The sequence below is a fragment of the Carcharodon carcharias genome, chromosome 6 (assembly GCF_017639515.1).
Source record: "Carcharodon carcharias isolate sCarCar2 chromosome 6, sCarCar2.pri, whole genome shotgun sequence".
Classification (NCBI taxonomy): domain Eukaryota; kingdom Metazoa; phylum Chordata; class Chondrichthyes; order Lamniformes; family Lamnidae; genus Carcharodon; species Carcharodon carcharias.
In genome coordinates, this window is record NC_054472.1 from 106,292,611 (window position 1) to 106,316,342 (window position 23,732).

At 41.7% G+C, this 23,732-nt stretch overlaps 1 protein-coding gene across 8 annotated transcripts in view; it reads left to right on the forward strand.

Annotated features, from left to right (window-relative positions):
* The first annotated feature begins 8,908 nt into the window (after window positions 1–8,908).
* Window positions 8,909–23,732, forward strand: part of pcmtd1 (protein-L-isoaspartate (D-aspartate) O-methyltransferase domain containing 1) — an 84,167-nt gene continuing 69,343 nt past the window's right edge. The window contains exons 1-4 of one of the 8 annotated variants that reach the window (XM_041189542.1): window positions 8,939–9,183; window positions 14,944–15,101; window positions 15,236–15,280; window positions 17,778–17,847. The gene's annotated coding sequence lies outside the window, so the exon portion shown is untranslated. Of the gene's footprint in view, window positions 9,184–14,943; window positions 15,132–15,235; window positions 15,281–17,777; window positions 17,848–23,732 lie in introns of all 8 variants that reach the window. The other 7 variants (XM_041189541.1, XM_041189540.1, XM_041189539.1 and 4 more) reach the window with 7 other exon arrangements.

Sequence of the window (23,732 nt, forward strand, 5' to 3'; positions counted from 1 at the left end):
TTCTATATCCTTTCAGGTAATGCATCCTAGGTGATAACAACTCACTGTGTAAGCATTTTATTCCTCATGCCCCTCTGTTTTTTTTGCCAATTAACTTATACCTGTTTCTCCTGGTTACCAGCCCTACTGTCACTGGAAACAGTCTCTCTTTGTCTACTCTTATCAAAACTGTTCACAACTTTGAACACTAGCAACTCGCTCCTTAACCTTTCCTGCTCACAGAATCACAGAATCACAGAAACACACAGTGCAGAAGAGGCCCTTCGGCCTATCGAGTCTGCACCGACAGAAACACCTGACCATCCAATGTGGGACCTTGTCAAAGGCTTTGCTGAAATCCATATAAACTACATCAACTGTACTACCCTCATCTACACATCTGGTCACCTCCTCAAAAAATTCAATCAAATTTGTTAGGCATGACCTCCCTCTGACAAAGCCATGCTGACTACCTTTGATCAAACCTTGCCTCTCCAAGTGAAGATAGATTCTCTCCTTCAGAATTTTCTCCAATAGTTTCCCTATCACTGACGTGAGACTCACTGGCCCTTAGTTCCCTGGTTTCTCTCTACAACCCTTCTTAAATAGTGGAACCACATTAGCTATTCTTCAGTCCTCTGGCACCTTCCCCGTGACCAAAGAGGAATTAAAAATTTGGGTCAGAGCCCCTGCGATCATCTCCCTTGCCTCCCTCAGCAGTCTGGGACACAAATCATCTGGACCTGGAGATGTGTCCACTTTTAAGCCTGCCAACACCTCCAATACCTTGTCACTCCCTATATCAATTTGCTCAAGAACCTTGCAGACTCTCTCCCTGAGTTCGATATCTTCATCCTCATTCTCTTGAGTGAAGACGGATGTGAAGTGTTCGTTCAATACTCTATCGATGTCCTCTGGCTCCACCCATAGATTGCCCCCTTGGTCCCTAATGGGCCCTACTCTTTCCCTGTTTATCCTCTTCCCATTGATATACTTATAGAATATCTTGGGATTTTCCCTACTTTTACTAGCCAGAGCTTTCTCTTATCCCCTCTTTGCTCTCCTAATTGCTTTCTTAAGCTCTACCCTGCACTTTCTATACTCCACTCATGCCTCCGCTGATTTGCTTCCCTTGTACCTGCTAAAAGCCTCTCTTTTCCTTCTCATCGTATCCTGAATATCTCTGGTCATCCACGGTTCTCTAGGCTTGTTACTCCTTCCTATCACCCTAGCGGGAACATGTTGAGCCTGTACCCTCTCCATTTCCTTTTTGAATGCCCCCCCGACTGCTCCTCTGTAGATTTCCCCACATGTAGTTGTTCCCAGCATACCTTGGCCAGATCCTGCCTTATTTTACTAAAATCCGCTCTTCCCCAATCCAAAACATTTTTTGCAACTTGTCTATTTCTTTGTCCATAACAAGCTTAAATTGTACCATGTTGTGGTTGCTATCACTAAAATGCAGCCCCACCATCACCTCAGCCACCTGTCCGGCATCATTCCTCAAAATTAGGTCCAGCACTGCATCGTCCCTTGTTGGACCCTCTACATACTGACCTAAAAAGTTCTCCTGTACACATTTCAAGAAATCCACTCCATCCAAGCCCTTAGCACTATGTTTATCCAATTAATGTTAGGAAAGTTGAAATCACCTAATACAATTACCCTATTGTTATTATTTTTACACACCTCCGCAAATTGTGCGCATATTTACTCCTCAATTTCCTGCTGACTATCTGGGGTCCTATAATAAACACCTAACAATGTGACTGCCCATTTTTATTCCTAAGCTCTACCCACAAAGCTTCATTCAATGCCTCCTCCTCTTTTATACCATCCCCTGTCTCGTTTGAAGATTCTATATCCCGGAACGTTGAGCTGCCAATTCTGCCCCTCCCTCAACCACGTCTCAGTGATGGCTACTGTAATCACAATTCCACTTGTCAATCCTCACCCTTAACTCATCTCTTTTTCCTGTAATACTCCTGGCATTAAAGTAGAGGCCATCCAGCCTTGCCTTACTCCTTTGAAACTTAATGCAGCTGTACTCCCTCTGACTTGATTGTTTTACTCGATTGTTTTTACTTGATTGCTCGAAAAAGAATATCCCTAGTTTCTCTAGTCTATCCACATAACTGAAGTCTTTTAGCCCTGCTACTATTCTAATAAACCTCATTTGCACATCCTGTAAGATCCTGACACAATACTCCAGCTGGGCCTAATCAGTGTTTTATGAAGGTTTAGCATAACTTCCTTGCTCTTGCACTCTAAGCCTCTATTAATAAGGCAAGGATCCCATAGGCTTTTTTAACATCTCAACTTGTCCTCAATCTTCAAAAGACATGGATACATAAACTTCGCCATTTATCACCAAGACTGCCAATATCCACCACCAAAACATCATCTGGCTCTGCTCCACCTCAGTTAATCTGCAGATGAAATCCTTATTCACCTTTCTGTTGCACCAAGAGGCTATTCCATTGCTTTCTTGGCTGGCTCCCCATTTTCCACACTACATAAACTTCAGCTCATCTAAAACTCAGCTGCCCATATCCCAATCTGTATTAAAGTCCATTCACCCATCATGCCTGTGCACGCTGACCTACATTGGTTCCCGGTCTGGCAATGCTTCAATTTTAAAATTTTCATCCTTGTCTTCAAATCTATAAGACCATAAGACCATAAGACATAGGAGCAGAAATTAGGCCATTCGGCCCATTGAGTCTGCTCCACCATTCAATCATGGCTGGTAAGTTTCTCAACCACATTATCCCGCCTTCTTCCTGTAACCTTTGATCCCCTTACCAATCAAGAACCTACCTATCTCGGTCTTAAGTACACTCAATGACCTGGCCTCCACACAGCCTTCTGTGGCAATGAATTCCATAGATTCACCACTCTCTGGCTAAAGAAGTTTCTCCTCATCTCTGTTCTAAAAGGTCTTCCCTTTAATCTGAGTCTGTGCCCTCGGGTGCTAGTCTCTCCTGCTAATGGAAACATCTTCCCCACATCCACTCTATCCAGACCTTTCAGTATTCTGTAAGTTTCAATCAGATCCCCCCTCATCCTTCTAAACTCCATTGAGTATAGACCCAGAGTCCTCAAACGTTCCTCATATGTCAAGCCTTTCATTCCTGGGATCGTTCTCGTGAACCTCTTCTGGACCCTCTCCAGGGCCAGCACATCCTTCCTGAGATACGGAGCCCAAAATTGCTCACAATATTCTAAATGTGGTCTGACCGGAGCCGTATAAAGCCTCAACAGCACATCCCTGTTTTTATATTCTAGTCCTCTCGAAATAAATGCCAACGTTGCATTTGCCTTCCTAACTAACGATTCAACCTGCAAGTTAATCTTAAGAGAATCCTGGACTAGGACTCCCAAATCCCTTTGTACTCCAGATTTCTGAATTCTCTCTCCGTTTAGAAAATAGTCTATGCCTCTATTCTTCCTACCAAAGTGCATCCTTCTATGGTCTCCCCTCTCTCTATCTTTCTATCCTCCTCCAGCCCTACAAGTCTTTGAAATCTCTACACTGGTACAATTCTGGCCTCTTGCAAAACCCCAATTTTAACCCCCGTACCACTGGTGGCCATGCCTTCAGCTGACTAGGCTCAAAGCTCTGGAATACACTCTCTAAATTTTTCTGCCTCTACCCCTTTTTCCTCCTTTAAGATGTTCTATAAAATCTACTTCTTTGATCAAACCTTCCATCCTCTGACCTAATATTTTCTTATGTTGTTTGGAATCCAATTTTCTTTGACATCACTCATGTAAAACTCATTAGGTTGTTTTATTATGTTAAAGGTGCTATATAAATGCAAGTTGTTGTTGTAATCACAACTGAAAAAACATGGAGAAAGTACATCTGGAACAGTGCAAACTTGTCCATGAACACATTCAGCAGCACCATTTTCAAGGCAGACCATTTCAACAGTTTGGTCTGTCCATAAAACTCTCTAATGGGATAAAAAATTACACACCCTTCAAATTAAGACAAAGTCACAAATGTAAAAATACTATCTTAAAGTAGAGGACTTTTTGGAACTTTAAGACTCCTAATCTCACAGATTACAGTGTGATTTCAATCAGATAATAAATGTTGACTTTATTTAGACATACTGGAATTACAAATCTTGGAATAAACAAATCTTCTTTAGCAAGATTATGTAATGTCTTCTTTGTCCTGAGTTGGCAGCTATGACATGCTGTGTCAGTGGCTGCATTATACCATCATAAACCCATTGCTTTATTTTTACACTGGTATGCTCCCTACATGCTGCAGGGCCAAGTTTGTGTTTGAAGTACCAGGGTACTAAAGGGCAGAAACAATCGCTGATGTGTCAGTACTCTGTACAGTAATGGTATGAGTGAGCTTGTCGATGTGGTATCAGTGTAAGTGTGGTGAAACTATGTATACAATACTGCAGGTTTGAATTTAGACCATCTATTACAGAATATTGGGTGTGAAGTTACTCAATGCAGTGCTCTGGCTTTGTAGGGAGTCCATACAGTGCTAGTGTGATTGGTGTAAAACTGGTTTAGAGAATGTCAATGCTGTTGCCGAAGTTATGACATATGACATTCCAGTAATGTTGGAGCGGACACTGGTCTGTACTCGTCCGTAGAGCATCAACATTGCAAGTGAAAACAGGCAACAATGGTTCTTGCAGTGCTGGTAATATGGAGAGAGAGCCAGTGTCAATGTTTCAGGAAAAGCTGTATAGAGTGCACTTTATTGGTGCAATGCTGAGTAAGGGAGCAGAACAGGTCCATGTGGTGCCAGTACTGTTGGAGGTGTATCAGACCTCACACTGCTAGGTAGAAGGGATGAAGTTTATTCTGCATTGCCAGAGCTGTTATCAGCAATAAGCAGCAATGTACAGAGGTTGTGTTGTGATCAGCAATTAGCAGAGTGGGTTTGTGCAGTGCCAGTGATGTGTTTTGTAATAAGCAGACCGGGTCTGTGCAATGCTGGCACTGTGATCAGCAATAATAAGAGTGGGTTTGTGCAATGCCAGTTGCCATGAAGATAAACTTTATGCCAAATAACCTGAATTATATTATTAAAAATTAGGCTTTTTAAAAACAGACTAAAACTGACTTGAACTCAGAGTCCAAGATGGCTATCCAAATTTGCATTACTATTCAATCATAATTCCAATTCATTGGAGTGGGCTCAGTCTGTCTGCAAGACCCATCAAAAACAATGCCTTCAGAGGAGTATGAAAGACTCACATCTTTTGTTTCATTAACAAGACATCTATGGCAATCACCTGAGGTATTCAGTTGGAGATGGGCCATTAAGACTCATTGATTGGGCAACGGGTCCCTGGCTAAGTTAGCTTCCAGACATGAACTAACCAAGTCGCCTTTGGAATATATGGACAATGCTTTTATTGAATTCCCCTGGCACTTGGAGTAGGAAGGTCACATAGTAAACCAACTCTTCGTATATTTTAAGCACGTTTTTTCAGCAGATCTGAGGACAAGCAGCTTAGGAAGAAGAACTGAGTGGGGTCCCTCCTCCCTACTTTTTTTCTTCAACACTCCTGGTAAGCTTCAAGCCCTGTTTTCTAATTGTGATCATTCAGGGATGCAGTGCTCTAGACAGAGATTTCTCAAAAGCATCCCATCCAGCACTACTGTCTCCCAAAGAACAGCCAACTCAGTTATTTACATCTTTAAATCAGAAGCATCGAGAGCATCGAATTCATCCTGAAGCCAGAAGTCACCAAATTACATAAGAACTTAGGAGCAGGAGTAGGTCATTCGACCCTTCGAGCCTACTCTGCCATTCTATAAGATCATGGCTGATCTGGTTGTCATCTTAATTCTACTTTCCTGTCTCTCCCCACCCCCCCGCCACCCCTCACAGCCCTTGGCTCCATTGTATCAAAAATCTGTGTAACTGCTTTGATTCAATGACCCAGCCTCCACTGCTCTCTGGGGAAGGGAATTCTGCATACTAACGACCCTCTGAGAGAGAAAGGTTTTCCGCATCTCAATCTTAAAAAGGAGACCTCTTATTCTTAAACTGTGTCCACTAGTCGTAGCCTGCCCCACAAGTGGAAACATCCCCTGATTATCTATCCTCAAGTTTCCTCATGATCTTATATGTTTCAATAAGATCAACTCTCATTCTTCTAAACTCCAATAGGTGTAGGCCCAACCTGTTCAACCTTTCTTCACAGGATAAGCTTTTAATCCCAGGAATGAGTCGAGTGAACCTTCTCTGTGCTGCTTCTAACACAAATATATATTTTTTCAAATATGGAGACCAAAACTGTACACAGTATTCCATATATGGTCTCACTCTGTACTGCTGCAGTTTTCTCTCATATTCAAGTTTCTTCCTTCATTACAAAACAAAATCAAAAACAGAATTACCTGGAAAAACTCAGCAGGTCTGGCAGCATCTGCGGAGAAGAAAAGAGTTGACGTTTCGAGTCCTCATGACCCTTCGACAGAACTTGAGTTCGAGTCCAAGAAAGAGTTGAAATATAAGCTGGTTTAAGGTGTGTGTGTGGGGGGCGGAGAGAGAGAGAGAGAGAGGTGGAGTGGGGGTGTGGTTGTAGGGACAAACAAGCAGTGATAGAAGCAGATCATCAAAAGGTGTCAACAACAATAATACAAAAGAACACATAGGTGTTAAAGTTAAAGTTGGTGATATTATCTAAAAGAATGTGCTAATTAAGAATGGATGGTAGGGCACTCAAGGTATAGCTCTAGTGGGGATGGGGAGAGCATAAAAGATGTAAATAAATAAATAAATAAACAAATAATTTTTTTTTCTCTTTTTCTCTTTTTATAATGGAAATAGGTGGGAAAAGGAAAATCTATATAATTTATTGGAAAAAATAGAAAAGGGGGAAACAGAAAGGGGGTGGGGATGGGGGAGGGAGCTCACGACCTAAAGTTGTTGAATTCAATATTCAGTCCGGATGGCTGTAAAGTGCCTAGTCAGAAGATGAGGTGTTGTTCCTCCAGTTTGCGTTGGGCTTCACTGGAACAATGCAGCAAGCCAAGGACAGACATATGGGCAAGAGAGCAGGGTGGAGTGTTAAAATGGCAAGCGACAGGGAGGTTTGGGTCATTCTTGCGCATCTGTTCCGATGATGCTACCTTCAAAAACAGTTCCTCTGATATGTCCTCCTTCTTCCTTAACCGAGGTTTTCCACCCACGGTCATTGACAGGGCCCTCAACCGTGTCCGGCCCATCTCCCGCGCATCCGCCCTCACGCCTTCTCCTCCCTCCCAGAAACATGATAGGGTCCCCCTTGTCCTCACTTATCAACCCACCAGCCTCCGCATTCAAAGGATCATCCTCCGCCATTTCCGCCAACTCCAGCATGATGCCACCACCAAACACATCTTCCCTTCACCCCCCCTATCGGCATTCCGTAGGGATCTTTCCCTCTGGGACACCCTGGTCCACTCCTCCATCACCCCCTACTCCTCAACCCCCTCCTATGGCACCACCCCATGCCCACGCAAAAGATGCAATACCTGCCCCTTCACTTCCTCTCTCCTCACCGTCCAAGGACCCAAACACTCCTTTCAAGTGAAGCAGCATTTCACTTGCATTTCCCCCAACTTAGTCTACTGCATTCGTTGCTCCCAATGTGGTCTCCTCTACATTGGAGAGACCAAACGTAAACTGGGCGACCGCTTTGCAGAACACCTGTGGTCTGTCCGCAAGAATGACCCAAACCTCCCTGTCGCTTGCCATTTTAACACTCCACCCTGCTCTCTTGCCCATATGTCTGTCCTTGGCTTGCTGCATTGTTCCAGTGAAGCCCAACGCAAACTGGAGGAACAACACCTCATCTTCCGACTAGGCACTTTACAGCCATCCGGACTGAATATTGAATTCAACAACTTTAGGTCGTGAGCTCCCTCCCCCATCCCCACCCCCTTTCTGTTTCCCCCTTCCTTTTCTATTTTTTCCAATAAATTATATAGATTTTCCTTTTCCCACCTATTTCCATTATAAAAAGAGAAAAAGAAAAAAAAATTTATTTATTTATTATATATTTTTTACATCTTTTATGCTCTCCCCACCCCCACCAGAGCTATACCTTGAGTGCCCTACCATCCATTCTTAATTAGCACATTCTTTTAGATAATATCACCAACTTTAACTTTAACACCTATGTGTTCTTTTGTATTATTGTTGTTGACATCTTTTGATGATCTGCTTCTATCACTGCTTGTTTGTCCCTACAACCACACCCCCACTCCACCTCTCTCTCTCTCTCTCTCTGCCCCCCACACACACACCTTAAACCAGCTTATATTTCAACTCTTTCTTGGACTCGAACTCAAGTTCTGTCGAAGGGTCATGAGGACTCGAAACGTCAACTCTTTTCTTCTCCGCCGATGCTGCCAGACCTGCTGAGTTTTTCCAGGTAATTCTGTTTCTGTTTTTGTTTTGGATTTCCAGCATCCGCAGTTTTTTTGTTTTTATTTTTTTTCTCCCTTTATTAGTTTGTTATTCTTTGTGGTTCTTAAAATCTGGACAATTTTCCAAACAGGCTGTATACTCTTTTACTTCTTTTATGAACTCTAATTTGGTGTTAGTGCAATAAGCAAAGTGGGTCTGTACAGTGTCAATGCTATGATCAGCAGTAAGCAGAGTTAGTCTATGCAGTGTCATTGCTGTGATTAGCAGTTGGTCTGAGTTGTGCCAGTGCTGTGATCAGCAGCGGGTCTGTGCAGTGCTAGCGCTGTGATCAACTGCGGATTTGTGTAATGCCAGTCCTCTGATCAGTGGTGGGTCTGTGCAGTGCCAATGCTGTGACCAGTGGCGGATCCATGCAGCGCCAGTTCTGTGACTAGCGGCGGGTCCGTGCAGAGCCAGTGCTGGATCTGTGCAGTTCCAGTGCTGGGGGAAGGGGGCGGTGCTTGGCGCGGGGAGTGTCACGTGATGCAGTGTTTACATCCTCAGCTGTTGGAGTCTGAGTTCAGGAAGAGCAGCGGTGGAGAGAGAGAGAGAGAGAGCGGGGGGTTGGGGGAGCAGCAGCTGCGCATTGTTTTCATCCTGATACAGCTCCGTTCACACGGTGTGTCTCCGGCTCGGTTTATTCAGGTGCTGTCGAGGGGAGCAGCCGCTTTGCCGGTCGCTCTCAGGGTTCTGATCCTGGGGTCCGGCTGACGCTGGAGTCGACGCGATGAGTTCGCCTGGACCATGGGACTGAGAAAGTGAGCCAGTGGCCTAGGGCCGGAAAATACTGGTCCGCCGCCGGGCCGGCTGGCCCCCCCTGCTGCTTTGTGTCCGAGCTCGGCGGGCGGCCGGCGCTTCGCAGTTTGGGCCCGGGCCTGGAGCGCGGGGCCTGCGGACTCGGAAGCGGCTGTTGAGAGTGTGAGGAGCAGACTCACAGGCTCCTTTTGTCTGGTTTGCTGCACAATGCTTCAGACTGATAACCAGAGCCCAGTAATCTCTCTCCACTGACCAGCTCTTCCACTTATTTCAAATTGTCCCATAATCAGCTGCTTTCTGTATTTGATCTTATCTGGTGATAAGGTTTTGTTTTATTAGTTGCGTATTATAATTTCCTTTCGCTAAAATCGTGCAGAAAACTTTATTTAAAATGGATTTGCCATGGCCTCTGATGCAGTCGTCATTGTTTTTGTGTGGCAGAGCTCTCAAATGTGGTGCCCTAGGAGTTAAACTTTTAAAGGGACTTATTTGCTTATTTTACTGTCCACGCAGTACTGGAAAGAAACATTTGAGGGGAAAAAAGGTTTAAAGAGTGCCTTCTGTTGTTTTTGTCGGTAAACTAGGAAATCGACATTTTTTTTGTTCCTTCGTTGTTGGCAAGCTTGAAGACCTATGTAGAAATGCTGCTGACATTTTTTCAAAAACCTGATTTTGAGACTTGCTTCCAAACTTCTAGCATGTACCTTGCAAGGTTAATTTGCTGTTAATCATACTGTTTTAAGGACGAACACTAACTAAATGCACTTATTGGTATAAGCATGACTGAGGTTTTGTGTGTGATTTTCTAAAAATAAATGGAATACATAAGATTTTTTTCACTGAAGTTTGTTGAGTTCACATTCATATGTTGCTGAAAATATGTGTGGACATCATAGTTCAACTGGCTTCTTAGTTCCGTTTTTTTAAAAAACTGCACTGTCTCCTGATCACTAGTTTCGTGATCAACAAGACTGCAAAGAGCCTGTCTGATCTGTTGCATATGGCGTGAAAGTTCCTCTCTGATCTCAGTGGGAATTCTATTGGGGATGCTCAGCTTGGAATTCAGATTGCTACCTAGTGACCCTGCTGGTAACAGCACACACTGTTGTTCCTCTTTCAGTCAAATAGCTTGTCAACAAACCATTATTAGGACTCACATGAAGAATGATTGCTTGGATAATAGAAAGCTGCTGCAAGTCTAGAGGTCTTGCCTTCAGGGGCAATGGAAAAAAGAAAAAACAAACTGAAGGGCCAATATTTGTTCTTGCATGAGCTTCTTGTGCTTGAAGCACATATTGGAAAATGGCAGACACGATTATTTGCTACCCGAGAAATTAGTAGACAGTGCACCTGCAGCTTTTTGAAGTGCACACTCAGCAGGTAAGGCCTGGATCATGGGCACACATTCAGAAAATTGGCCCATGCACTCCCCCTGAAGAGAATTACTTCTTATCCCAGGACTTTAGGTGGTGCTTAAGTTTGTTACTTGGTTTTCTCCTCTTGTTATAACTCTAAAACCATTCCAAACTGGAACAACTTATTTCCATGTATCAGTATACTGAGGGAGGAATAGTACAATGCTAGAGAGAAATATGCAAGGAGAAAAAGAACAATGCAGTGAATCTGAATTTGTATCCTGTATCTGGAAAATAAAATGGCGGGGGGTGGGGGGGCGCTTCTAACTTTTAAACAGATCTGTATGTTTGAACTTTTTTGAGGGCGCATTGTATCTACTTGCTATGAAGCCATGTTCTCTACGTAATTTTGTCTTGTGTGATGTGAAGAGCTTAAAATGTATTCAGATTGCAGCTGACTAGAAGGTGGTTTTGTTCAAAATGGTATAAATGGCCAACGCACTTCAGGAAATGGTAGCTTACAGAAAATAAGATTTGAAGTGATACTGGAAATGAGACTTGAATTATACATTAAAAGATTTTGGACAGCGCAGGAGTGTTGATTGAGCCAAAGACTTTGTCACCATGCACATTAATACAGAGTATCCAGAAATCAGAACCAAAGATTTCAAAAAAACCCTTGATAGCAGAAATGATTTATCAGGACAAATTAACTGGATGATATATTTTATTGTGAAGATACATTATTACTTGTATATACACTTTGCTATACTGTGTGTATTATCCCCTTGTGTTCTTTTCATGATTTAAAAAAATACATCACATTCTAATCAAATTTTTATGGAAACCTGATTGCAAATAATAAACATCTCATTATAGTAGCCTGTACTGGCAAAAAATGCACTAGACATTTTGCTTTAACTTCTCTATTTTTAATCTATTGCCTAAAGGAAATGCATTTCAGAGGCTTGGGATATAGTCTATAAATTATCTCATAAGTAACCCATGATAACTCAAGCACTACAATCTATTAGATCTGTTGCAGGTTATTATTTCTTACTAGAAATGCATCATGATGGAATTGGGGGTGGGAATTGGCACATGCAGTTTCTTTGAACGGCCAAGCTTAAAACTGAATACTGCACATGAATTTTGAAATAGCCACATTGCAGCATCTAAATTTCAGATTTAAATCTATGTTACAATAGGCTTTGAATACTATAATTCACAATCAAGTTTGAACATAAGAACCGGAATAGGCCATTTTGCTCCTTTAACCTGTTCTTTAATTCAGTTGGAACATAGCTGATATATACCTCAAATCTGTTTACCTTTGTTCCATATCTTTTGATACTCTTGCCCAACAAAATCGGTCAATCCCAGTCTTGAAAGTTACTGAGCATGCACTGCTGTTTGGGTGATTGGTTCTTGCTGACAGCAACCAAAAACAAATCAGATTCTATGTATGATGATAACCAGTTCTACCTCACAGCCATCCCTTGATCTTCCTGCTGTCTCTGGTTTGCCATTGCTTCTTGTCCAACATCTGGTATTGATTGAGCAGAAATTTTCCCCAATTAAATTATGGGAAGACCAAAGCCATTGTCTTTGGAATAGTCAAGTCTGGAGTTAACAATGCTCCTCTGGCTAGCCACCCATTGTTCACCTTGTAACTTGAATTCTCTCCTCAATCCTTTCTAGTGCTCTCATCTTTTAAGGCACTCCTTAAACTTACCTCTTTGACTTGGATTTTTGTTGCTTGTTCTAATATCTCCTTATTTAACTCTGCATATTTTGTTTGATAGTTCCAGTGATGTGCCTTGGGATGCTTTATTGTGTTTAGGTTGCTATATACTTGTAAGTTCATGTTTGCTGAGATCTAGATTTCCACTCTCCTGTCTGTGGAAAAAGCACCTCCTGAATTTTCACATCTAAATAGCCTGGCTATAATTTTAAGATTCTGGTGCCTTGTCTGCATTCTCCACCAAAGGAAATAGTTTCATCATTTTAGAGACCTCAACTTTCTAAATTCAAGGAATACAAAATTTGTGTAACCTGCCCTCATACCCTCATATATTTTAACTCTTTAATAGTCAGCATTTTCTGTGCTGTAACTCTCCAAGGTTAATATATATTTCCTGACATCCAAGGCTGAATGCAGTATGCCAGGTAGAGTCTGAACAAGGACGCACAACTGAAGCATCACTTCCTTTTATTTTGTATTCCACCTCCATTAACACAAAGGCCAGCATTCCTTTTGATTACTTTTTGTAATGGGGGACCAACAATGAGGTATGTGGGGGCAGAGGTATTAAATGAGTATGTTGCTTCTGTCTTCACTAGGGCAGAGGATGCTGTCAATGTAGCAATAAAGATGTTGGTGATGATATTGGATAGGATAAAACTGGATAAAGGTATTTAACAGAGTGATAGTTCTCCAAATAATAGTTAACTGGTCCAGATGGGCCACATCCCAGGGAAGTAGGGGTGGAAATTGCGGAGGATCTGGCCACAATTTTCAACCACTCTTTGATATGGTGTGTTGCCATAGGAATGTAGGATTGCAGGTTTGACTCCCTTGTGTTTTTTAAATTGGCAAGAGACCAACAACGGCCAGTCAGCCTAACATACGTAATGGGGAAACACAGATACAATAATCCAGGACAAAATTAATTGGCCTTCTGGGAAAAATATAGGTGAATAAAGTCAGCAAGAATTTTTTATCCTGTTTGATTAACTTAATTGAGTTCTATGATGAAGTAATAGTGTTGTTGTGGGCAGTACGGGTGATGTCTAAATCGACTTTGAAAATACTTTTTGTGAAGCACCACATAATAGACTTATTAGCAAAATGAAAGTCAGTGGTGTTAAAGGGACAGTGGCTAAAGTGCAGAGTGGTGAATAGTTTTTTCAGACTGGAGTCTGTAAATAGTGGTTTTCCCCAGGGGCAGGTATTAGAATCATGATTATTTTTGGTTATATATTAATGACTTGGGTATGCACAACACATTTTAAAAAGTTTTCAGATGAGACAACAGTCGGTAATGTAACAAATAATGAGGACAATAGTAACCCTTCAGAAGGACATAAACCAACTGGTGGACTAGGTGACATATGAAATTTAACACAAGTGACATATTTTGGCAGGAAGAATGAGGAGAGGCAATGTGAACTAAATTGTACAATGTTAAGGGGGATGCAAAAACAGATACCTGAAGCTGTTCACAAATTGTTGAAGGTGACAGGGTAAGAGAGAAGGCTTTTTTAAATTAAAAAAATGGATCTTGGCTTTATTAATAGTGACATAGAGTATGCAAGCAAACATCACTTGAGTCCCAGGAGGAAGTATTGTGTTAAATTTTCAGTACACACTGTAGGAAGGAGGCCAAAGCTTGGAGAGGGTGCAGAACAGACTTACTAGAACGAGACCAGAAATGGGAGACTCCATTTTTCTGGAGAGAGTGGGGTCGGCCTTAGAGCAGGGAAGGTTAGGTGGAGATTTGATAGAAATATTGAAAATTATAAAGAGTTTTGATAAAGTAACTAAGAATAAATTGTTTCCAGTAGTAGAAGGGTTGGTAACCAGTAGTTGGTATAACAGATTTAACGTGATTGGCAAAAGAGCCAGAGACAACATGAGACTCTTTCCTTATTAATGAGTTGTGGTGATCTGAAATGGTGATGGAAGCAGACTCAATAACTTTCAAAACTGATTAGTTAAATACTCAAAAGGGAAAAAATTATAGGGCTCTGGAGAAGACTGGAGGCAGGTGCGAGGTAGGTGGGTGGGACTATTTAGGTAGCTCTCCCAAAGATCTAGCACAGGCAAGATGAGCTGAATGGCCTCCTTCCACGCTGCACGTTGTATGATTCCGCCTCATTAACTTTCGGTGATTTGTGTACACTTTTTTCCCCCCCGCTCCACAGCTTCTGGCCTTTCACTATTAAGAAAACATTCTGATTTTTCCTTCTCAGAACCAAAGTGAATAACCATATACTTAACCACATTGATCTCTATCTGACATTTTGTTCTCTTCCTCCACTGTAAAAACAGATCCAAAGTACACATTCAGCGAGTCTGTCATTGGGCTAAAACAAGGCATTGATTGATTGCTTAACCCCAGAAATGGATCCTGTTTTCTTGTCAGTTCTTAAACCTTTTCTTCTAGAAAATTATCCTGAATGCATTTGAAAAATTCATTGGCTTTACAACTTGAACTATTCCTTTTCTCCCACTGTCTGCAAAAATTAAAATCTCCCATTAGAGCTCTGTTTATGCTGTATTTATGTATGTAGTTATACATTTCCCCCCTACAGCATTTTTAAGATGACTGTTGTCTAAAGAAATATGTGGAAATAAAGGATACGTAATTGTTAGTAATAAAATTAACTTTTTTTTTGTTGCAGTGAAACAAGTAGCGGCACTGTAGAAATGCTCCTACAGTTCTTAGAAACTCATTTTTGGGAATCGTTTGCCTTTGGAGGTGAAAGTAGGCCCAATATCAGCCTAAATAGAATTCCTGTTTGCCAGCTATACTAGCTTCACATCAATTCTGACTTCGGGGGTAAGTTTCCCAGCATATTCAACTCCCAAGGTACATTGTGAATGCTTCTTAGATTTTGATAGTTTCACCGTTCAGATTTTTTTTGCTTGTGTTCACATGCTGCTTCATATCTGATGTATTTCTCCTTCACTTAGTTTTTTCATTTATGCCAATATGGATTAGATTCCACGTTGCCAAAAGTAAGTCATTTTGAAGTGCACTCTCGCCACAAACCACCTGAACACTTTCCAATTAACACTTGTAATCAAACCTGGGACTTTTGGGTCTGCATGCCTAATTCTATGTTGCCTCTATCAACCCTGTCTAAAACTAGCCCAGAATAATATGTTAAACCACTGAATGTCAAAGAGAATGAAGAAATTTGGGAGGATAGGTAGAAAAATGTACAAGAGGAGGGCAGGAATGCTGTTGACCAATTTGTAAATGGAGCAACTACACTGCAAAAAGTAGCAATGTAGAGTACTGAGTCTAACTTTTTTTAACTGGATCTCTGTATAGGATTGGGACCTGTGATCATGGGTCTGTACCCCCTTTCTGTTTCCCCAGGATTTTGGGTGGTTTTCACAAAGGTGACGATTATATCCTATGTGATAATAGTTGTAGGCTGCTTCTTATCTTTGAAATGCCAGGGGGTCACTTCCACACACTGGCAGGCAGGGCCTCGGTTTTACATGCCATGTGAAAGACAGCACTTCTGGCAATATATTCAGTTACCAAGCTTGTGCAACTATTTGTTTTTGCATTTGGGTCTATTCTTTGGTTTTGGGGGAACTGTTTGAGCTTTTTGTTTGAAGCTGTTGATCTTCTGTTGCTGGGTTTTTTAGGTTTACTGTACCTGGTGTTAACATAAGGGTCTGGCACATACAGGGTTAATGTGGGAGTGAGTACAGTACCACCCACAGTGATGGAAGAAGGCACATGATCCAGATCTAGGGTCTGTGTGGTGTTGAATAGGGACATGTAAATACCTAGACATGGAGATAGCCCCTTGTCTTTACCCTTTATAGTTACTAGTTAAAATGGACTTGCTGTTAACATACTGAAGACTTTAACAGGTACATTCTGTAACCAACACTCAGTGCAGATAGCACCTAGTGCAGGTCGGTAGTAACCTTCTCAGAATAAACTATTTGCCCTATTTTTAAAAAACACTTTTTATTGTGATACTACAATAGGACCAGCATGTAGGTGATCTCTTGTTTGATGGAACTTTGAGAAACGCTCTGTGAAGGCTTTACATGATTCGAAAGTTCCGATTTTGAGCCTATTAAAGAGAACTCTTACGATGGCAAGTCACTTGCAATGCCAGCTTGCAAATTGCTGCTTTGTTCCAAAATTATTTACTGAATGGGTCAGGATTGTAAAAATTGTAGCCCAATGCAAAATTGTGATGCCAACATACTGTTGCACGATTTCTGAATGGAGACTAGTGATGAATTAGGTATATTAAACCAGGAAGATGGTATTGCAAAGCTGCTGGTTTGGTTACCTTTAGTAGAAACTGATTGCAGGTCCTCCTGCATGTTAGACTTGCTAAGTAACTGTATTGAAACAAGTGGAAGTGCAGTTTTTGAAAGCATGTATATTCAGTGTCTGAATTTGGCAGTCCTACTGTAGCTGCAATAATCAATGAACTGTTTTGTATGAATTTTGATGATTATTCCAATCAACAATTATTTTAGCCTGTATTAATATCATGGGCTATTTTGAATCAATTCAAATTAAATGCACATACCAATGTAAGTGTGACAGCAGAAATTTGATCAGAGTGAAAGAGAAGTACAGCTCACAACATGAGTTACTTCCTTTTTTGGTAACTTAAGTTTTCAGATATAGATTACAAATGGCTTCCTTGTTTCTTTACTAATAATTTTTGTCGTTTAATGTCTCCAACAGCAAGTAAAATGGAGTTTGTGTATTGCAGGTACTGTCGTTGACTATTGTTTGCTTTTCAGTTGAGCTTAAAAACTGAGAAATAGTGAAAATTGTCATTGTTCATAAATGGCTAATATTTATCCTCTTGGAAAGGGTTAATTATTTGAAATAATGTGAAGAAATCCTTGCAGTATTTGGCAAAGCATCAATATTAACTAAGGCAAAAAATGACTTTAATTCTGCTTTAAATTGCTGATTCTGTTTTCTTTAAATACCTGTAATAATTTGCATTGTTAAATTGGTCATGATGTGGCCTTTTTAATGATGCAAAGTAACTGTTTCCAATTAGTCAAAACTTGGTTTTCCTTTTTGGTCCCAAAATACCTTTTTAACTCCTTGCTTACCTGCCGGTTGCATGTTGAGCCGTTTGATCAGTGCTGCTCTCATTTCCTTACCCCATGCAATGAAGATGGAAATTGCTGCCTCAACATCCCTTGGTCTATAACATAGAGGATATTCTCATATCTTATTTTGTTGATAGGTTGTACAGGCATTTTGCATGTTGATGTATAATTACCTTCATCGCCACAAATTTAATCAGTGAAGAACCGCAAGCTTTTATTTTTCCATTTTTCTTCTGTCCTTACTACTGTGTGATTCCATTGATACATCAGCCCTCTTCATTTAACTAGCCATTCTTCATACATGTAGCTAGATACTAAGCTTTGACAGGAATTTGCTGTGCATTATCCTAAAATTTTATTCTATACTCCCGACATTTTTTTTTGTACTTTGCATCAGGGCATGTCAAGATGCAAACTGCCTGTGACACCTACCAACAAAATAAAGTCGGGGAATCTTGGCTACTCTGGTGAATTTATTTGACCTTTATCCTGGGAATTCTAAGGGCAAGTATAATGCCTGGTTAAAATCAGTGATTCCAACACAAACTAGAGTTTGAATCTATGATCTTAGTGATTTGTGTGGTTCACTGCAATATTCTGTGTAGATTTATCAAGTTATAATTCACAGTTAACTAGAAGATGAAGTATTTATGATATACCTTACAAAAGGATTAGTGTCTATTGATAGCCAACAAGTTGGAGGCAGGGCAAGATGTGGTGGGATTTGCAGCAAACAATTTTTTTTACAGCAAATAAAGTCGATTCAGAGTCTGTTTAAAAAGTCTGAGCAGGCATTACTTGTGACTGAAATTGCAGCAATTTCTAATAAAAAAACTTTCTCCAGCAGAATGCACTGACTGAAGGATAGTTACATTATAGCAATTATATGTGTACAGTCAATCCCAGTCACTTGCAGCAGTGTGGCATTCAGGTGTGATTAATGTGAGAAATTACTTAATTATCTCCTGTCTGGCGAGGGATGGTGGCATTTGCACCTCACAGGGATGCATTGATCTAGCCATTTCAATAGAAGACCTCCAGGCATGGGGGCAGTTCTCCCGACATTGTAAAGTTCGTTTCAATTAAACTTGCTGAGCAGATTTGAAGTATGTATAAGCTTTGCTGATAGGAACAGTCCAGTGCTTTAATTCATGGCATTAAATGGTATGAAGATTGACATGATGCAGAAGCCTTGAAACTGGCTACGAGCCTCATGCCTCCTCAAGAACATTTTCTATTGTGAGTGAGGTTGACTAACTATAATAAGCTGATTAGTAATTCCTTGATAGATGGAAATGCAGATGTGTGGCCGCAAGTATGTTTTGCCATGGGCATTTTAAAATATAAATTCACCTCTTAAATTCTGTACTTGGTAGTTCCAGTTCTCTTGAGAAAAGCAAACCCAAGAGCAATTCAATTCAGTGCTGTCTTACCCTCTGTGAGATCTTGCAGAGATTTTTTGAAGCTTGTTTGCCTCCCTGATCAATTTAGCCATTTAATCTCCGATATAGTTCTGGTGAACTTGCGCTGCATTACCTCCAACCCCAATATGTCGAAAACTGAATGTCGTTAATAATATGTAGGATGCTTTTGTAGACATTAGGGTTACAGCTAGATAGTGTTTTTTCTTTAAAAAATACCTGAGTAAAACCTGAACCACAGCTTTTGGGCTCTCTAGTTTTATTGCAGACCCTGTTCCAATTAGAATCTGCAATTTAAATTGATTGTTGCAGAGAAGTTTCCCAATAATGGCAAGCACGTCAGAAATTTGTATTTTTTTTTTCATGCTTGTATATTATAATCAACTCCATGAGCCCTTATCTTGTGTATTATCTTTTTGTGGAACACTTTTATCAAATTCCTTTTAGAAATCCAAGTGCACTACTTCAACTGGTCCCCCTTTACCTTCCCTACCAGTTACATCCTCAAAAAGAATCTAACATTTGCGACATCACGATTTCCCTATTGTAAAGCCATGTTGACTTTGTCTAATCATACTGAGTATCTAAGTGCATTGTTAAAACCCGCTTAATAAGAGATTCTAGCATTTTCCTGATGACTGATGTCAGGCTAACTGATGTGTAGCTCCCTGTTTTCTCTCTCCCTCCTTTCTCGAATAATGGAGTTACATTTGTTAACTTCCATTCTGCTGAGACCATTCTAGAATCTAACCGCCACATCCACTATCTTCGTAGCTCCCTGTTTTAGAACTATAGAATGTAGGCCATCAGTTACTGGGGATTTGTCAGGTTTTAGCCCCTTGTGTTTCTCCAGTACTTTTTCTCTGATGTTAACTCCCTTACCTTCTACATTCATATTAGTTCCTTGGCTACCCTCTATTTCTGGGGTATAATTATAGTCTGCTGCTGTGAAGACAGACAACATATTTGTTCATTGAGAACAGGAAATAGCATCAATACCATCATTGATATACTGGAAAAGTGAGGGAGGGGACCTGAGGAGGATTGGAACAAAATGTTCCAGATATGTTACAAAAAGGATCCATATGAGTTCTTATAGCAACACTTTATTGTTGGAAGTGAGTGGAGTTGATGAAGAAGTTGTTCAAGCTGGTAACAGGTTCAGCCAAATGGAGGGTGGTGATGAATGGGAACTGGTTGTGCCTCCGTTCAGCGAGGAAATGGAGAAATCTCAGATCATCCTGGTGGGGGTTGGAGGTGTAGAGGGAATGCATGCTCCTGGTGAAAAGGAGACTGGGTCAGGAAACTGGAAACTTTAAATTGGTGAAAAACATTTGAGGTGTCGCAATCGTACATGGAAAGAGACTGGACAAAGGGAGAAAAACTAGAGTCAAGATAGGAAAAGTATTTTCTGAGGGCCAAGAGCAGGCTGAACTATGTAGTTAACCAAGCAGTCCTGTTTGTGGAACTTGGGAAGGAGGGCGAGCAAGCTGCGAGGGGTTTGGAGGCTTTGAGGTTGGAGACCATGGAGAGCAGATCACCAGAGGAGATGAGATCAATGATGGTTTGATGTCTGATAGTGGGTTAGGGGCAGGAAGAAGGAGAAGCCAGCTGGTGTTCAGCCTCTAAGTAGATGTCAATTTGCCAAGCAGCAGTGCCACTCTTGCCAGTAGGTGTGCTGGCAGTGAGGGAGCTGGACCTTAGAGACCAGGGTTTTGCAAATTCAGAGGTCAATAAGTTAGTGCGCATGAGGGTGGCAGAGATTTTGACATTGAGAATTGCTGGTGCAAATCAGTAATGAAAAGATCTAGAGAGGGTAAGAGACCAAAAGGAAATGTCCAGATGAAGTGAGAATTCTGAGACTGGAGAAAGGGTCTGTTGTCTCGGGAGGAGGGGGGAATTCATGGCCAAATAGGCATGGATGTGTAGGCGATGGAAGAACTTGGTATCCTATTGAATGCAAAAGTTATTGACATGTAGGAATAAAGAGATACAGCTGAGGCCTTTGCTGAGGACTGATTATTTGGATCAGAGAGGGCATAGTGAGAGAACAGCATGAGGTGAGATTGGAAGAAAGAATGGGGGGTCAGAGGAAAGTGAAGGGGTGTTTGTATGGTTCTCCATCTGAAAGATTAACTTGTCATTTGTCATATACTGATACGTTTTGTGAAAATTTGCAGGATGTACAGCTTTTCATTGTAACTTAGATGTGATAGGTTTTTATTCTTTGTTCCCAATTTATTCACAATAGTGGAGATAGGATGATCTTAATAGATCTCTTTTCTCTTGTGATTGTTAGCAACATAGAAACAGGAGTGGGCTATTACCTTGAACCTGTTCTGCCATTCAGTGCGATCATGAATGATCTGCAACCTAACTCCATCTATGTCTTTGCTCCATATCCCTTAATACCTTTTGACTATCAAAAATCTATCCACCTTGTTTAAAATTGACAATGTAAAATCAATTGCAATTTGTGGAAGACTATTCTAAATTTCTACCAACTTTGTGTGAAGAAATGTTTTGAATTTTATTCCTGAAGTGTCTGTCTCCAATATTTTTTTGACTTTGCACCCTGGTCTAAGACCCTGCAACGAGTGGAAATAATTTCTCTTTATCCACCCCTTAATTTCTTTAATACTTTGATCAAATTTAGGGTAAACAAGAGAACCTCCTGCTGCATACCAAGTATCCCCCCACCCCCCAAAGGGGCTGATGAATCAACAATCCTCCATGTTGAACACCACTTGGAGGAAGCACTCAGGGTGGCAAGGGCACAAAATGTACTCTGGGTGGGAGACTTCAATGTACATTATCTAGAGTGGCTTGGTAGCAGCAGTACAAACTGAGCTGGCTGAGCCCTAAAGGACATAGCTGCTACACTGGGTCTACTGCAGGTGGTGAGGGAGCCAACAAGAGGAAAAAACATACTTTACCTCACCCTTTACCTAACCCTCACCAACCTGCCTGCCACAGATGCATCTGTCCATGATGGTTTTGGTAGGAGTGACCATCGCACAGTCCTTGTGGAGACGCAGTCTCATCTTCACATTGAGGATACCCTCCATTGTGTTATGTGGCACTATCACCAAGCTAAATGTGATAGATTTCAAACAGGCCTATCATCTCAAGACTGGGTATCCATGAGGTGCTGTGGGCCAACAACAGCAGAATTGTACTCGACTACAATCTGTAACCTCATGGCCCGGCATATCCCCCTTCCTACCATTACCACCAAGCCAGGGCATCAACACTTGCTCAATGAAGGGTGCAGGAGAGCATGCCAGGAGCAGCCCAGGTATACCTAAAAATGAGATGTCAACCTGGTGAGGCTGCAACGCAGGATGACTTGTGTGCCAAACAGCATAAGCAGCAAGTGATGGACAGAGCTAAGTAATCCCACAACCAATGGATCAGATCTAAGCTCTACAGTCCTGCCACATCAAGTCATGAATACTGGTGGACAATTAAACAACTCACTGGAGGAGGAGGCTCCACAAATATCCCCATTCTCAATGATGGAGCAGCCCAGCACATCAGTGCAAAAGATAAGGCTGAAATATTTGCAGCAGTCTTCAGCCAGGAGTGCCAAGTGGATGACCCATCTTGGCCTCCACAGAGGTCCCCAGCATCACAGATGCCAGCCTTCAGCCAATTTGCTTCACTCCACGTGATATCAAGAAATGGCTGCAGATGCTGGATACTGCAAAGGCTGTGGATCCGGGCAATATTCTGGCAATAGTTGTGTGTAGCTAAGCTGTTCCAGTACAGCTACAACACTGGCATCTAGCTGGCAATGTGGAAAATTGCACAGGTATGTCCTGTACGTAAAAAAAAAACATGACAAATCCAACCCAGGCAATTACCGTCCCATCAGTCTACTCTTGGTCATCAGCAAAGTGATGGAAGGGGTCACCAACAGTGCTATCAAGCTGCACTTGCTTAGCAATCACCTGCTCACTGACTCTCAGTCTGAGTTCCTCCAGGGTCACTTAGCTGCTGACCTCATTACAGCCTTGGCTCAAGTATGGCCAAAGGAGCTGAACTCCAGAGATGAGGTGAGTGTGACTGCCCTTGACATCAAGGCAACACTTGATTGAGTGCGGCTTCAAGGGGCCCTAGCAAAACTGGAGTCAGTGGGAATCGGAGGGGGGGTGGGTGGGGGACGTGGAGGGACTCTCTGCTGGTTGGAGTTAAACCTAGCTTAAAGGAAGATGGTTATGGTTGTTGGAGGTCAATCATCTCCATTCCAGGGCGTCACTGCAGGAATTTCTCGGGGTAGTGCCCTAGGACCAACCATCTTCAGCTGCTTCTCCAGTGACCTTCCATCATAAGGTCACAAGTGGCGATGTTCATCGATGATTGTACAATATTCAATACCATTCACGATTCCTCAAATACTGAAGCAGTCCATGCCTAAATGCAGCAAGACCTGGACAATATCCAGGCTTGGGCTGACAAGTGGCAAGTAACATTTGCGCCAGGCAATGACCACCTCCAACAAGAGAGAATCTAACCATCATCTCTTGACATTCAATGTCATTACCATCGCTGAATCCTCCACTATCAACATCTTGGGGGGTTACCATTGACCAGAAACTGAACTGAACTAACCGTATACATCTGGCTACAAGAGTAGGTCAGAGGCTAGGAATCCTGTACGAGTAGTCACCACCTGACTCCCCAAAGCCTGTCCACTATCGACAAGGCACAAGTCAGGAGTGTGACGGAATACTCTCCACTTGCCAGGTTGAGTACAGCTCCAACAACACTTAGGAAGCATGACAACATCCATGACAAATCAACCCGCTTGATTGGCACCCCTCCTACAAACAATCACTCCCTCCACCTCAGACATACAGTGTCAGCAATGTGTACCACCTACAAGATGCACTGCTGAAACTCACCAAGGCTTCTTAGGCAGCACTTCC